At 44.2% G+C, this 16,752-nt stretch overlaps 1 long non-coding RNA gene across 1 annotated transcript in view; it reads right to left on the bottom strand.

Moving 5' to 3' along the window:
- Positions 1–16,443, bottom strand: part of LOC120395947 — a 38,676-nt gene extending 22,233 nt beyond the window's left edge. The window contains exons 1-2 of the long non-coding RNA XR_005592898.1: positions 16,202–16,443; positions 15,190–15,305 (exon numbers count right to left, since the gene is read on the bottom strand). This is a non-coding gene — a long non-coding RNA (uncharacterized LOC120395947). The remainder of the gene's footprint in view (positions 1–15,189; positions 15,306–16,201) is intronic.
- Between the last annotated feature and the right edge of the window lie 309 nt (positions 16,444–16,752).

Genomic DNA, 16,752 nt, shown 5'->3' with positions numbered 1-16,752 from the left:
CCCTTCTTTTCATCTATGCCCCTCGCATTTCCCTCTTTTCTGAATGTAAACTTAGTTGTCTCAGAAGAAATACAGCCAAGTCCTCTGAGTCCCCTGTAGACTCAGGGGGCGGGGTGGGGGGTTTCTTCAACACTCACTTCCCCCTGCAGTAGGATTCCTGCTTTACAGGTTCATTTAAGGACTTTAAGATAAGAAAGGGTTAAGGATCTTGATCACTCTGCCTCTGTTTGTAAACAAAATACTGACTCCCTGCCCCAGAGGCACAAGCTGGGAGAAGCACCTCTCAGCAGAACTCACATTCCACACTAATGCTGTGCAGTTAACAGCTCCGCCTGGGAGCACACCTTTGTACAGAAACTCGGGTGGTGGGCGGGGGGGCAGGCAGGAGCCCTTCCTGCCTCCCCTAAATGACACCCCTGGAAGAAATGGTCCATTTTTGGGGTCCCATGCTAGTGACAAGCAGTGCTAGGCTGAAGTGGCATCAGCAAAGCACCCACTCTTCTTCCCAGAGCCCCTGGGGAGCGGGTATAAGAGGCCAGGGGAGGCTAAGCATCTCCAAATAGCCAGCCACCACTGCAAAAAAGGCGCTCCAGCCATAGCCCCATCCGTACTCCATCCCAAGGCCCCAGTCCCACTCATCCTCTTCCCCCCAAGGCCCTGCCCTCCCTCTGCCTCTTCCTGTCCCTGCTTCACCTGCATTGGGAACCCAGGAGAGGGAGTGAAGAGGTGAGTGCAAGCAGTGAGTGGGGCTGGCTAGCTGGTGGGCAGAAGGGGTTCTGGGGAGAGGGGCTGGCCGGTGGGCGGAGGGTCCTGGGGGAGCAGGCAAAGAGGCGCCTGGGAGTAGTGAGTGGCTGGCTGGTGGATGGACGGGCTTGGGGGAAGGGGCAAAGAGGTGTGAGCGGAAGGTGGAAAGGCAGTGAAGAGCAGTGATGGTGGAAGGGGATGAAGAGGCACATGCACGGCAGGTGGGAGGAGCCTTGGGGGAAGAGGCATAAGAGGTGGGAGGGGCCTCTGGGGAAGGAGTGGGCAGGCAGGGGGAGCCAAACAGGGCTGGGCTTAGAGCATGGGCAGGGCTTTGGGGGGAAGAAGGCCAAGTGGAGGCAGGGCCATGGTCCCGGTGTGCCCAACCTCCTCAAATGGAGGAATCATGTGCCACCCATGCCAGAGCCCAGCATAGCTACTCAAGCTGCAATGGTGCCGTGACAGGACATGCCCTCAGTATGATGAAGAGACTAACAAGCTCATCTGGGCCTGTTCAGCTCTAATGAGATGCACCTGCAAGGCTTGTGCTGCCTGGAGAGGGAGGAGCTTAAAAAAAGACAACCCCCCCCCCAAGGAGAAGTGATGAAGAGGAGAAGTGCTGCTTTACTTTAGAGGTTGCCGATAACAGAGACAGGGTCAACTGAGAGGGGGACAGTTACAGATCTCATCACTCCTGAAGCTGCATGGACCAGTGGCAAAATAGTATGCCCGAAGAAGAGGGGCTGGAGGCAGACCTCACTACCAAGTTATTAAGTCGCTGTAGTGGGCGAGTTACATCTGCGGGAGCAACATTTTAGTGTAGACGCTTACAGAGTTAGGTCAGTGTAAGCTGCGTTGCATTGACCTAACTCTGTAGTGTAGACCAGGTCATAATGAAGTCCCCTCCCAGTTTAAAGAGGAACAAGCACCTCAGGACAGCAGATTGTAAGCACAGCAGATGGACTTCTTTCACACACTTGGAAAATGGTTCAGCATTAGTTATAAATAACTTTCTTTTGTTTAATCCAAATGGAACAATAAAACAATTTCTTCCTGTATAGAACTAAGTCAAGTTAAAGCACAGAAAGACAGGTTAAGACAGCAGAGAGAATTTTAAGCCTGGCTTGTTCACTTTTCCCTGAAATTATATCCTTATTGATTTTGAGCATGGTTTTGTCTCCGATAGCTGACTCCAGAAAGACTGCTTGAGAGACAGGGTACCTTTGTCTTTCTTTGTTTTCACTCAGATTCCCCCCTCTCATAAGAGAAAGAAGGGTTTGAATTGGTTTGTCTGAGAGAGCCCCTCATGTGCCCGGGAGTGGTGAGTGGCTGGCTGGTGGATGGACGGGCTTGGGGGAATGGGCAAGGATGGTATAAATGACTGGAAGTGGGGTTTGAGGGAGCCCCTGCTCCCCACAGGGGCCCAGCCTGGTTGTGGCCTTTCAGAGCTACTCCAATATAAAAATTAACTAACAAATAAGTTCTCAGCTGAGAATTTGCCTCTAACATCTTAAGTGAGTCTAGGTGCCTAGGTCAGGACCCCTGTCCTGGGCTGAATTTCACTTGTGTGAAATGGGATTGGTTCCTTGACAACTGATGCACAGATACAGTGTCCAAGTCATTCTGATGGCAAAAGTTGGGTGTTAAGAGGAGATATTGATGTGCCAGTTACTCCTTGCAGAGTATTTTTTTCACCTCTATTTATTGTTTCACTTCATTTAGAACCTGTCACGGGGCAATGTCCTGGATTATTTTAAAAGTGTTAGCCTTTCTTTCCCTTTGATCTCAAACTCTATACAAATAAATTCATCAGCCCAAACATGTTTTTCAAGAGTGTAATAGGGCAGCCCCACTGAGAGCACCCTCCAGGAGTAGGCCAGAGCATGACAGGTGTGCCTGCCTCATTTTCCCCTTGCACAGTCCCCCATAATGCCAGTAGAAGCTTCCTTGCCTCAATAATCCACCTCCTTGGAGTTGAGGTATTGCCAAAACAGTGTAAATCATTCAAAACATAAGCCCCAAAATAAAATTCATTATTACTCCTAGTGCATACAGGCCTTAAAATCCCAGGGTATCTAGTCATTCAACATCCCACACTCCAGTGTCTTCTGCCACACCTAGGTCTTTTTCAGTCCTCTTCTGTCTTTCTGCTAGGACAGACAGCCCAGCCCTGCCAGCTGAAGTGCAACCCCAGCTCTTCTCAACAGGAACCCCCACAGCCTCTTTGCTGGGAGATCATCCTCACCAGGGGAGCACCTCTCGCTCGGTCCCCGTGCCCTCTCACTGTTCCACTGGCTCCAGCTCTCCGCATGGAGGTTGTGATGTCCTGCCCCTGTAAAAGGCTGGGCACTCTGTACTCAGAGCAGAGCCTCATTTCTGTTTGTCACCAGAACAGTAAAGTCACTGCAGCAGATAGCTGTGTTTAAATCAGCTTCCCCTGTGCCAGTCTATCTCCTTCTCTGCTGGGTCCTAATTGTAGCGCCCCTCTCCACCTGATTACCTCCTTTAATGGCACTCCGCTTACAGGTTTTGATGGACAGGTCTGGGTTCTTTTGGATCCCGCCACCCACTCAGCAGGGTGAATCTTTTTTTCTTTTTTGTTATGAAATTATTTGGCGGTGCCTCCACCCCCCTCGCTCCTTCCTGGCAGGGTCACCAGGGCAGCTTGGGCGGAAAATTCTAACTACAGAGTAATCCCCACTTACTTGCCAGATAGTTGGAGACTTCCAAGAAATAACACAACACATAAAATATATTCAACACAACAATTATATTAAACAGGCGACAAATACAACATAACAGGGTGAAACACTATTTTTAGGGTCACCGGTGCCCACACTTAAAATACCCGTGACTTGATGTAACGTGTAAAATTAGTGTCCTGTTGGTACGCGTACTTTGCTGGGGCCCTTGATGACCTATAAAATTCTCTGCAGAGGTGTAGCAGTGTGGCTGACTGGGTTCAGTACAGCCCAAAGGACTGACAAGTGGGAGGAGGTGGTGAATCCCTCCACAGGTGTAATAAGCAGTAGGTTATAAAATCCTCAAACCCTTACTCCCTGGCTTGAGGACACAGTTCAGGGAGTAGAGGGTCCCCAAAACAAATTCCCTGACTAACTAACTAAAGACAGTGCACTCACAAACTCCATGAATGATCTTCAGGGTTGAGGATGACGCTGGACTCCTCAGTCACTGCAGGTTGGCTGCTGTCTGCTGGCAGGGATCCTCCTCAGGCAGGAGTCAGGCTGCGTCAGTCCCAGGATTTCCCCTCACCAGAAAGGGGCGCAGGGCTCAAGGTGTAGGTTATACAACTACCCTAACATCCAAACTGTAGCCTCCTAGCTCAGCCTCCAGTCACACACTCAGCAGATAGCTTCCCTGGACTAGCAGCGCTGACCATGTGGGGACTGGTCTCAGGGGGTTACATAATATAACAGAGGTAGCAGCGCATAAGCCCCTACAGTTACCTTCCACAGCCCCTTGGTCTGTGGCAGCTTTAACTTACCCCTTTTCCAGACTCACTTCAACTGTTCTAACTTACCAAGTCTCTCCCGCTGGGGCCCCAGGTGCTCGCTTTTAAACCCAATCGGACTGAGCTCGTGAGGCACAGGTGCACTGGCCTCTTCTCTCTTAATGAGCCAATGCCAGCCTGTGATGCTGAGCAAAGCCTGATTAGGACTGTCTGTTGTACCCAAGGCTATGTGTACACTATGAGCTAGGGGTGTGAGTTCCCTCTTCATGTGCACATACTCACAGTAGCTCTCATCAAGCTATCATGAACAGTGCAGCTGTGGTAGCACTGGTAGTGGCACTGGCGGCACGACTGAACTATGTGGAGAACATACGCACCAGGTTCAGATGGGTTTGTACTGCCACTGCCACTATGACTGCTACTGTGGATACACTGCTATTTATACTCACGATAGCTCAGTTAGAGCTGTTGTGAGCAGCGGAGTCACACTTCTAGCCTGCAGTGTAGACATAGCTTAAAAGAGAACCACAACAGCTTTGTGGCATGTGGCACAATAATGGACAATATTTTCAGACCACATAGAAATTCCTTCATTTCTTCTTACAAGGAATAGCAAATAATATGTAATTTGAAACACAACAAACATGTTCCACCAAGCTGAAATGAGTCTTTATTCTGAATTGATGACTGTTATTTACTGCTAAAGGAAGACAAGGCAAAATAAATTGTTTTTCTTCCATACTAATGCCTTAGATAACAATATCCCTTTGCCACAAAATCCACACACCAAAATGCTTTCTCTGGAGAGACTTAAACAGTGACAGTTTGGTTTCTCTGTTTATTCTACTCCAACATTCTCTCTTCATTAAGTAAATGTGTACATAGAGCCAGTTGAATAATTTATTGCATTTTCATAAACACTAGCCACACTGGTAAATATTCAGTGGAAATCATACTATTTTGAAAGAAGAGGAAATTGACAGTCTATTAACTACAATGATCAGCAAGAACAATAATTCGAAGAAATGTGTACTACATATACTGGAGTAGAAACTCTAAGGCACTAATTTAATTTACTAGCAGATTGTCCAAGGCAGTGGAGGTGTGAGCAAAGAACTAGGATTAGTAAAATTAAGCACTAGGTACACACTGAGTACAAGAGTCTCAAGCCTCTTGCATACCTACTCTCTCACTCTTGGTGCACCTCGGTCCCTCTTGTTCTCTGCCTGTGGCACACAATATTTTAATCTCCTGAAGGCTGTAATACTTTGGTCTAATTCTGGTTGCTGGGCTTAGTGTGGAGGTGGCCTGTGATATACAGGAGGTCAAGCAAAATGATCTGGTGGTCCTTTCTGGCCTTGAACTCTATGACTCTTAACAATGGAAGATAAAAAGGAGGTGAGGTGTGAATGGAGAATATCTGTTTGAGAAGGCATGGGCTTAACTGCTATGCATACAAATAAGGTACTGAAGGTGAGTCTATACTGCAAGCACAACAGCTATGTTGCTGTTACCCTGTAGTGTAGACACATACTGCAGTGATGGAAGAGGTTTTTTTCCAATACTGTGGTAAATCCAGCCCTCAAGAGGAGGTAGCTAGGTTGATGGAATAAATCTTCCATGGACCTACCTGCAGCTACAGTGGCCTTTAGGTCAACTTAACTGTGATGCACAGAAAATGAATTTCTTTTACAGCCCTGAGCACTGTAGCTAGATTGACCGAAGTTTTAGGTGTAGACCAGGCCTTAGCTATGCCCTCCTCTCTCGGGCCTTATTCCTAGTATGAAGCAGGAGTAATTTGGTGTCCACATGCACACTTTCAATAGTAATAATTCTCCTGAATTTCTTGTCCTGCTCATCGTTTTTTACCTTTCACTTATATAAACAATATTCTTTACTTGTGTTATGCAGGATCAAGCCCTAAAATCTGTCATTTTAGGGCGTAAAATCTGCAACAGAACTTTGAATTGCTTTGAGCACAATAGATGTTCTGTTCTCCAGCAGTTCATAAATGTATTGCTTAGGAAATTTCTTAGCAACAGACAAAAAGAAATATTAGCATGGGTGCTGGGGGTGCTACCCTACCCCCTGGCTTGAAGTAGTAATAACAACCGAAATACATGATTTCCGCCTTCAGCACCCCCACTACAAAAATAGTGAATATTAGTATTGAAGACTTCATGCAACACATGGAGGGCCCAAGATGCTAAAACCAGGAAGTTTTCCTGTGCTGAATTGCATTTGACTAAAGCCAAAAGGGTTGAATGGTTGTAAGTTACCATAGAATGTGGCCACATTTATTTAGTTCTGTGCATATTAAAAAAGTCTATTAATCAGCCTGAAGAATCTATCAGTGAATATGGCAAAGAAAGCCAGAGAACTGTCTGTATGAGATACCATGAGCTGGCCTTGAAACTGCATCTTTCTCCCTCTCTAATTCTCTCAGTTTTCTACTATTGCAATTTACAATAATAACTTCTGTCAGCATGTACAATACTTTCTCCCTTTTCTGGAGGTAAGAAGAACTCAGTGTACCAGAAGAAGTAATTATTTTCAAGTCTCTTTCTAACTGCTTGGAAATCAGAAGTTTCTGCAAAGGAAAACTGTCTCTCACTAACATGTTACAATTCTTTTAAACCTGACAGTAAAGTAGTGTATAAGTGAGAATGAGTTGACATAATTTATTCTGACTTTCAAAAAGCCTTTGCCATGGTTCTTCACATGAGTCTACTAAAGAAACTAAGTAGTCATGGGATCAGAGGCAGAGAATTGACATGGATCAAAAACTGGCTAAGAGAGATAGGAAACAGAGTGTGAATAAATGCTCAATTGTCATTACAGCCAAATATTAACAGCAGGGTTCCTCAAGGTTCTGTAGTAGGTCCAATATTGTTTAATGTATTTATTTTTTAATGATCTGGAAAGAGGGGTGAGCAGGGAGTTAGCAAAATTTTCAGAAAACAAAGTTATTCACGTCAATCAAATCCATAGAAGATTGTGAGGAACTTCAGAAGGACCTAACCAGGCTAGGTGAATGGGCAACATAATGGCCGATGAAGGTCAGTGTTGATAGGTGCAAAATAATGCTCACTAGAGGGAAAATATGAATTATTCATATACTTTACATTGTTCAAATTAACTGTACCAACCCAGGAAAAGGACTTGAGCATCACTGTGGACAGCTCAATGAAAATGTCTACGCAATGTGCAGCCACAGTAAAAACAAAACCAAAAAAACAACAAAAAAAAAGCAAACAAATTAGGATGATAAAGGAACATCACGGAAAATAATACAGAAAAAAAATGCTATTATATAAGTGCAACCTCATCTCAATACGGTGTGAAGTATTGGACACTCAATCTCAATAATAAAAATGGAGCACTAGAGAGGGTTCAGAGAATGATTAGAGGCATGGAAAAATTCTCAATAGTATATATAATAATGAAAAGACTAGAAAAGGTAGATCAGGAGCTTCTGTTTTTCTTATCTCATAACCTCCTCCTCATGGGGCACTCCATGAATCCAAAAGGAATAAGATTAAAAAGTGATAAAAAGAAATATTTTTCACACAATGTGTAATTACACTGTGGAACTCATTGCCACTGGATGTCATTGCGGCCAAAAATTTAGGAAGATTAAAGAGGGAATGGACATTTATATGCATAACAAGAATATTCAGTGCCATAACAGTTAACACAAACAAGGAGAACTGGAAGAGAAAACTTCATGCTTCAGGTTGTAAGACAATCTCTAACTATTGGGGATTAGGATGGGGATTGGGGCAAATTATCCCAAATCCACCTATTTCAGAGCTGCATGCATCTTCCTCTGAAGCATTTTGTACTGACCACTGTTGGAGACAGGATATTGCACTAGATGGATTATGAGTATGATCCAGTATGGCAATTCCTATGGTCCTTGGATCTTATGAATCAAGAGAAAAATTCAAAACTAAATTGAAAGCTCGTATTTCAAAACATAGCTTCTCTATGTGGGCACACATTTCACCAGTTCAATCCATTGTCTGCACAAATTTTTATGATCTATTATCTGTATACATAAAGAATATAATTTACACATGCAGACCCTACGTGAATATGCAAAGTAACCTCAACATGAATGCAACTATGCTTGGCACATGTATGTTTCATCATATACATGTGGAAAAAAGGTCTGACAAGTGATTACACCTGCAGCATTGCTTGTGTATATATGTAGGATAGGTTGAGAAGCTCCTATCAAACTTTGCTTGTATGAGTAAAAAAGCAATGATATCCACCATCCAACAACATGAACCAAGTTCATCATTTCTGGGAGAGAAATGCAGCTGAAAAAGTTCTGGTGACAAATTGTGAAGTTGAACAGAAGTTTAGAACTAAAACATTCAATGATTTTTTAAAATTATCTGATACATGAGCAAAAAAAGACAGTCGTGCTTATTACAAAATTCACACAAAGAGAAATACTCTGAAGACTTGGAAATTGTTCGTGCAAACTGAATTTGAAGTTGAACCCATTTTGATGTTGTTTGGAAACAGCAGCATTTATTTTTGCATGAGCATATCTCCCAAGTACCATCCTTTTGAAATATCTGTTTTCTGTTATTATGTAGTCCTCATTCAACTTCTCCAATGTTGTCATGGTAATAAGACTGTTTTTGACACTTCCATTAATGAACTGTGAGGGTGAGAAAGGTCCTCCTCCAACTGTGTGTGACAACACCACAGAACAAATTAAATTGTCCTGACAACGTATCTATTGAGAGTGAGTTCACATGTCACTGGAGCTTTTAGGATGCTATTGGTGATTTTGTGGTTGCCAAAAGTCATCAAGTACTGCTGGTGTAACAGTTTTATGTTTATAGACTATATTTTGCGTGCATTGTTTGACCACCTTAATGGTGATGTATGGTGTCATTTTATCTTGGACAGAGTTGTATTTACCATTATTACTTTATCAATATATTAATGAAGGTGTGCTTCTCTGCAGTAATTCTTATCTATAAAATGGTATCATGTATATGCCATAAACACACAACTATGTGGTACCTGATTATACTATAGTTAAAAGATAAAGCTACATGACAGTGTTAGTCAGCTTTATAACAATCATAGAGTAGACAATCAGACTGACAAATTTGTCTGACTTTATAGATATGTTCTGTCTGGGGAAAGAGGCTAAAAGCCTCCATGTGTATAGGGTCTCATTATGGTCATGTTGTGGTGCTGATCATAGGCACTGACTCCTGGGTGCTCTGGGGTTGAAGCACCCACGGGGAAAAATTGGTGGGTGCTCTGCACCCACTGGCAGTTCCCCGCTCCACCCCAGCTCACCACCGCCTCTGCTCCGCCTCCTCCCCTGAACTCACTGCCGTGTCCTGCTTTTCCCTCCTCCCAGTGCTTGCGCCGCAAAACAGCTGCGTACTTGGGGGAGGAGGCGGGGCCAGGGCAGGGATTTGGGGAGGGGTCCAATAGGGGCAGAGTTAGGGCAGAGACTTGGGGCAGGGGTAGGGCTGGGGCCGCGAGCACCCACCAGCGCAGAAAAACGTTGGCGCCTGTGGTGCTGATACACACGGGAAGACTGGCCACATGCACGTGGTTTAAAAAACAGTGACAAGATTATTTATACAGAGCCATAAAGGTACACGCGTCTTTAAAAATCACAGAAAAAGACCAGGGCCCTGCTTGACATAGATCAACTATCTAATTCATTAGAAATCGTTAAAAACATGCACTTATGTGAAGATCGAACCCACAAGATGGGCTCTTTTGTACACATAATACAGAGACAGCAAACAGAAATATTCACCACATTTTCCAATGTTCTTTTGAAATAATGTTTATATCTTAGGCCTGGTCTACACTGGGGTGGGAGTCGATGTAAGATACACAACTTCAGCTACGGGAATACCGTAGCTGAAGTCAACGTATCTTATTTCGACTTACCTCCCGTCCTCGCAGCGCAGGATCGACGGCCGCGGCTCCCCTGTTGACTCCGCTACCGCCGCTCGCTCTGGTGGAGTTCCGGAGTCGATGGGAGTGCGTTCGGGGATCGATATATCATGTCTAGAGAAGATGCGATATATCGATCCCCAATAAATTGATTGCTACCTGCCGATACGGCGGGTAGTCTGGACATACCATTAGGCTTTAGTAAAAAGGAGCCAAGGTAAATAGCATGCTAACTTTCATTGGACTGCTGACTACTACACAAGCTCAAGGGCCAGCTAATAGAACGCTAAAGTTTCAGCTCTTTGTGGTTGTGAAGCTTGAGAGTTATATAAACTCTAGCTGATCAAAAACATTGCACACATACAAATGAACCTGTTTAGGAAGAGAATAGCTGAGCCTAGAAAGATGCAATACCTGCAGGTATTTTTCAGGGGTTTGACAGCAGGATATGGAGCTTTAAATCCACAGGAGGACATTAGTGACCAGAAGCCACTATCATTAATAGCTAGCAGCTGATCTGTGAAAAGAACAGGTGGTCTCAGTCCAGTCCAGAATGGATGGGGACGCACATCACTAAAAACTTCCATTGCAAATGGCACTCTTTGGCACTGTGATTGGAAGTTCCAGAGACTCCAAAGGCCGAATCTAAACTAAACTGCTTTGTCCCCTCTGGTGATGAGCTCTTTGCCAACAGTCGAAGCATGCTGGCAGGGCAGAATGGGGAAGCTTGCACTGTTGCTGTCCAGGTTCTGCCTCCACTACATCCCTCCATGGAGCAGCTCACTGAATGTGGTAAGTTCTTGGGTCATTTGGAAGGGATGGGGAAGGCATGTGGAAGACAAAGGAACCACTGCCATTTCATTCCACTATTTACATGCCTGGCAGAGTTTTATGTAAGGCTTGTGGGTTGTTTTTCTTTTGGGGTCGAGAAGGGGAACAACAAAGGGCTTGAACCTGCAAAGTGTTGAGTACTTCCTAAAAAGTGCTGAGCATGTCCAATTCCCATTGCATTGCAGGATTTGGCCCTGTGTAATTTAGGTGTGCCCCATCTATAACTTTGCCGGATGTGTTCCTTGGACAACTAAAATCCTCTTACCCATGCCTTGTAATTCTTGTAGGGGTCTGCTCAGGCTTTGCTTTGTCTTCCTTTTCTCATCCTCCTTTTCCCATCTTCTATGAATGCAAAGTAGGCCCGACTGTGTGGTGGGAGCATTTTACTGGTGCAGTGCAAAGCAGACACAAATTTCTTCCAAGTGCCTACTTGATAATCTCTGGCTGCCGTGTGCATCATTAGCATGGATGGTCAACTGGTACAGACTGGAAATGAGGTGAAGATATTACTGGGCAAAAACTTTGTATGCAAGTGTGAACTGCAGCAGCATGAGGTGTCACCCTTGGAAAACTCCAAGCTTAGCATGCCATCAGCACACCCACTCCTGACAGGTGCAGCTTTGGGCAGGAGCAAGTCACTGGAGTACTACTCGCGCTCCCCTTTGAAAGTGGAAAACAGGCACAAAAACTCACTGCACATGTTATTGCCCATTCGAGTGCCCAATTTAGTGGTGCAGAACATTTTGGAATGTAGCCAAAAGTGTGTTGCTTAGCTGAAGGCTGGGTACTGAATTTTCTTTTAGAGTCTCCTGAAGTGAAATTTGCCTCTGATTTATTAACAGTGAATACTGGATGTCAGGGCAAAAAGTGAGTAATGATATTTCCATAGCTGTCTGTGGTAAACTGTATAACTTTCACATCTAATTAACAAATGTGTATTAAAAAGCACCATTCTACTTAGCCCTTGCCAGGAAGTGAAAACAAGCTTAAAATTCATGGAGTAGTGGCTCCAATTATGGTTAAATGGGATCAAGCGTTACAAAAATTCAATCCCCACTTCCCTGCCAACAGACTTCCCCTCAGCACTGGCCCCATTTCCTAGGCAGACTCTTCTTCCCACACTGGCTACACCTCCCACAGTGGAGACACCTTCCTGGGTCCTTGATGTGAGACAGCTCAGCCAAGTCCAACAAATGGTCTCCCAAGAGCAATCAGATATGTACTGCACCATTGCCTACTGCTGTGATTCTGACTCACTGCTTTCTTATCCTCTTCAGTCATAAGGCTTAGATCCCCAAAATCCTGGCTTATGCTACCCAGAAATGATTCCATGATCATGTAGCTAGAGTAAAACCTCGACTTGGAAAAGGGATTCGTTATATTGTACGATCAGGCTCAAGTCACATGAATCCACTGTGCCTCATTTAACCCAGTGACAAAACTGGCTAAAAAGTAACACTGCACTGAAAATCAGATGCTATATCTGACAAATTATTTTACTAGGGAAGCTAACACAGCATGATTTAGCAAAAGCAGATTCAAGGATGGATCTCAAATTAAAAGTACTTCAATGCAGGGATTCCCCCCCCTTTTTTAAACTAAATGGTTTGTTTTTACAATTATGTATCAGAGTTTTACAGACTTAAAGCTATCCCTTATATAGCTAAAACAATGACATAACATAGATGGTCTGCAGACACTGAAAATAACCCTGAATGTTGACAGAAATATCATGGCTCACAATCAACATTACTTTTCATGATTTGCTTAACTGCTAGGGAGTATAAGAAGAAACATATGCATGACAGATTGAACTAGTAAGCATTTATAAACTAAGCTCAAAGGTTTGGGTGGCTTGGGTTTAGAATTGGCTCCCCACAGAGTATAGATACTACCCTATATTATCTGAATCTTTGGCATTAAGCACTTGATCCTGCAAGATACTGACTACCCTCAACTCCCACATGCTTCATTGAGAATATAGAGTGCTCAGCACCAAGCAGGATCAAGCCCTAAAAGGCCTATAAAGTTGTCAAGGTTCCTCCCCCACTCTGAACTTTAGGGTACAAATGTGGGGACCTGCATGGACACTTCTAAGCTTAATTACTAGCTTAGATCTGGTAACACTGCCACAATCCAGAAATTTCAGTGTCTGGATCACTTTTTGTCCACCCAAAACCTTCCCCTCCCTGGGCAGCCTTGAGAGGTTTTTTCACCAAGTTCCTGGTGAACACCGATCCAACCCCTTGGATCTTAACACAAGGAGAATTTAACCATCCCCCCCTCCCTTCCCCCACCAATTCCTGGTGAGTCCAGATCTAATCCTCTTGGATCTTAACACAAGGAAAAAATCAATCAGGTTCTTAAAAAGAAAGCTTTTAATTAAAAGAAAGAAAGGTAAAAATTATCTCTGTAAAATCAGGATGGAAAATACTTTACAGGGTAATCAAATTTATATAGCCCAGAGGAACCCCCCTCTAGCCTTAGGTTCAAAGTTACAGCAAACAGAGGTAAAATCCTCTCAGCAAAAAGGAACATTTACAAGTTGAGAAAACAAAAATAAGACTAACACGCCTTGTCTGGCTATTACTTACAAGTTTGAAACATGAGAGACTGATTCAGAAAGATTTGGAGAGCCGGGATTGATGTCTGGTCCCTCTTAATCCCAAGAGCGAACAACCCCCAAACAAAGAGCACAAATAAAGGACTTCCCTCCACCAAGATTTGAAAGTATCTTGTCCCCTTATTGGTCCTCTGGTCAGGTGTCAGCCAGGTTTACTGAGCTTCTTAACTCTTTACAGGTAAAAGAGACATTAACCCTTAACTATCTGTTTATGACAAAAGTTCATTCACTTACTGTAGATTAAGCAGTTATCTTGGGATTCTCCATCTGTGATGAAGACAGCTTTCACTTATCTTTACAGAATGACTCGTGTCTCTCCATTTAGTCATTAGTTATCCCCGTTAGTGTCATAGTGAGCTTTTTTTCCAAACTTTCCTCATTCAACAATCCCTCCACAGTTCTAATCATTTTTGTTACTCCATGAACATTCTTCAGTTTTTCCACTTAGAATTGCTTGGAACTGAGCACAGGTGTAACCACACCACAACCACTTAATAAAGCATTTTATAAAGTGTCTCACAAAATCTTACACTTAAAATTAATTCTAACTGACTTGGATGTGAATACTGCTGTGTGGACTGAAAACTAGCTGATGGATCAACACAGAATACTTAATAATGGCAAAAATATTGAGTTGTGCAGGAGTGTGTCCAGGTGCTCAGGATAATATACTGTGCAATATATGCTGTGTAATATACTCTGCAATCAACCTGCTAATAACATGACTTTAATATTAGCACAATTGTATGCTCCTAGCATGCACAGAGGATACTAGCATTCCACAGCTGCTGGATCCTGCAGCTTAAGAATCCGCTACTGGAAACCAACACTAAACCTATAACAAACTCCATTTTCTTCAGATTAAAAATCCCTACAATTTCTTCAGCTCAGTTGCATTTTAAGTGTACAAAATCTTGCAGGGATTTAGAAAATACTCTTTTCTCTCTTCCAAGTTATATTTTTCCATCAACCTGGCTTTTTGGAACTAAGTCTGTCCTAGGGATTACATTATAGAAGAAAATATTTTGGCTGAATATCAGAACATTTTTTCCAAGAGTGAGACTGTGGAATAGTCTAATAGGGAAATGATGGAAGCAACATACTATTTGGGCTATTTAAAACTATACTGGAAAAACACTAATAGACATACAGAAGACCTACAGTACTGGGTCTTTCTGATTTCTTAGTTTATGATTTTATGAAGTGCTCAGCTATGTCCCGTGGGCCCTATGATGCTACCAGCTAAAGGAGATTTTCTATTAGCTTAAATGGTAGAGGCCTGCTTTTGGAGCAGGAGTTCACTTGCTGTTGCCTCTGAGAAATTCTGAACAGCCATGATATGTAACGTAGTGACAACTATGAAGCTCTAAGTGGCCAAGGAAATGATCCCTAATATGTGATGTGATGCCAGACCAAAAGTGCATTGCCCTTTGTACTGTCCTACCGCAAACTACTATATGATAGACTGTTTCCTATCAACTTGAGGTCTCCTCTGAAGTACTGCTTTGCAGGACTTGCCCCTCTAACATATACCGACTGCGTAGAGTTAGTATAATAAAAAGGTTATTACCTTCAAATTTGTATGGTTTATTCTTTTTAATTTTTGACTTTACACATTTACCCCAGCAGTGCTGAGCAGACTCTTGTAGATCTTTTCCATCTTCAACTGTATCTCTGACTCTTTTGCTATATGATGGTTTGGAAAAGCAACAATATGATTAACATGTTCAGTCTGAGGCAATCTCAGAAGCATCATCTTCTGTATTCCCACTTGGTCTTCTGGGGATTTTAGTTTTGTTAATGTAGAGTGTAGTGGGTTGGAGTGGTTCCTCCCTGTCAGCTTCAGAGGGGGGTCACTCCACCTCACTATGCCACCAAGCAGCTGAGAGCCAATCAACAGGGGATTAGCACCAATAAGAGTCTGTAGCTAGCCCTCTGGCTGGGGAAGACAGCAGGCACGGTAAGGCTGAGTCTTCTGGGCAGGGCCGAGCAATATCAAGCAGTTAGGTTCAAGTCTTCTGAGCAGGGCAGACAACAAATAGTCTATGGCCCAGCTCCCTGGGTAGGGTAGAGCAAAAGCAGTTTATGGCCCAGAGCTGCTCTGGCTGGGGCAGACAGCAAACAAACGCAGGCCTTTTGGCCTAAGATGGGTAGGCTGCCACCCCAGTAGGATTGCCAGGTGCCCAGTCGAAAAGAGACCCTGGCGGCTTTGGTCAGCACTGCTCACAGGCCACTAGAAGTCCTCCTGCCCCATCCTGGTGAAAGTGAGTGAGGGTGGGGGAAAGTAAGGGATGGGGGGGGAATGGAATGAGCGGGGGTGGGGCCTTGGAGAAGGGGCAGGGCACGGGTGGGGTCTCCGGGAAGGGGCATTTGGTTTTGTGCCATTAGAAAGTTGGCAATCCTACACCATGCAGTGGAGCTGGCAGCAGGGTGTAGGGGGACCCAGGCCCACCCTACTCCACCAGGTCCCAGCCCAGGGCCCTAACAGTTGTGGGGAATCTCGCCAAAACATGCTGACCATAGGTTCAACAAACACAACCAGACTAATATCTGGTTTCCCTGGGCTACTTCCTATAACCTACCTGTCCGTAGGGCTTCAGTGCTCACAGGCCCTCAGGCTCCTTGGGGTACTTGGCAACTGACAGTTCCAGCAGCTCCTTGGGATATTTGCTGAGTGGCAGCTCCCCTTATATTCCGCCAGAGGCAGGGGTTGATACAGCTTGGTCCCTGGTTCAGAGGCTGGCAGCAGCATCTGACTCCTCCCCCAGCTCTCCCTCAACTGAGCTGAAGGCCTTGCCTCTTATAATTCCAGTTCCTCCTGTCTGCTTCCAGCACAAGGGGCGGGTCTGGCCTGGCTCTGCCCACTAGGGGGAGTAGTTCCTCCCCATCAGCATCAGCCACTCTGCCTCACTACACAGATATTTAAGAACTTAAACCTCATTATCTTATATGAATTAATGCGTGTCCCCATATGCTTTTTATACCAGGCTCTGTCTTATTTGATTGTTTGATTCTACTTCATCAATTTGGATTTCTTTTGGTGACCACACATGCAGGTTGGACAAATTTTGCATCTAAAGTGGTGGTGGAAGATTGAACCCTGTCTTTTTTTTTTTCCCCCAGTGGAATGCGA

The sequence above is a fragment of the Mauremys reevesii genome, linkage group 1 (genome assembly GCF_016161935.1).
Source record: "Mauremys reevesii isolate NIE-2019 linkage group 1, ASM1616193v1, whole genome shotgun sequence".
NCBI lineage: Eukaryota > Metazoa > Chordata > Testudines > Geoemydidae > Mauremys > Mauremys reevesii.
The sequence above is the reverse complement of the archived record's forward strand: the minus strand, read 5'-3'. Positions and strand labels throughout refer to the sequence as shown.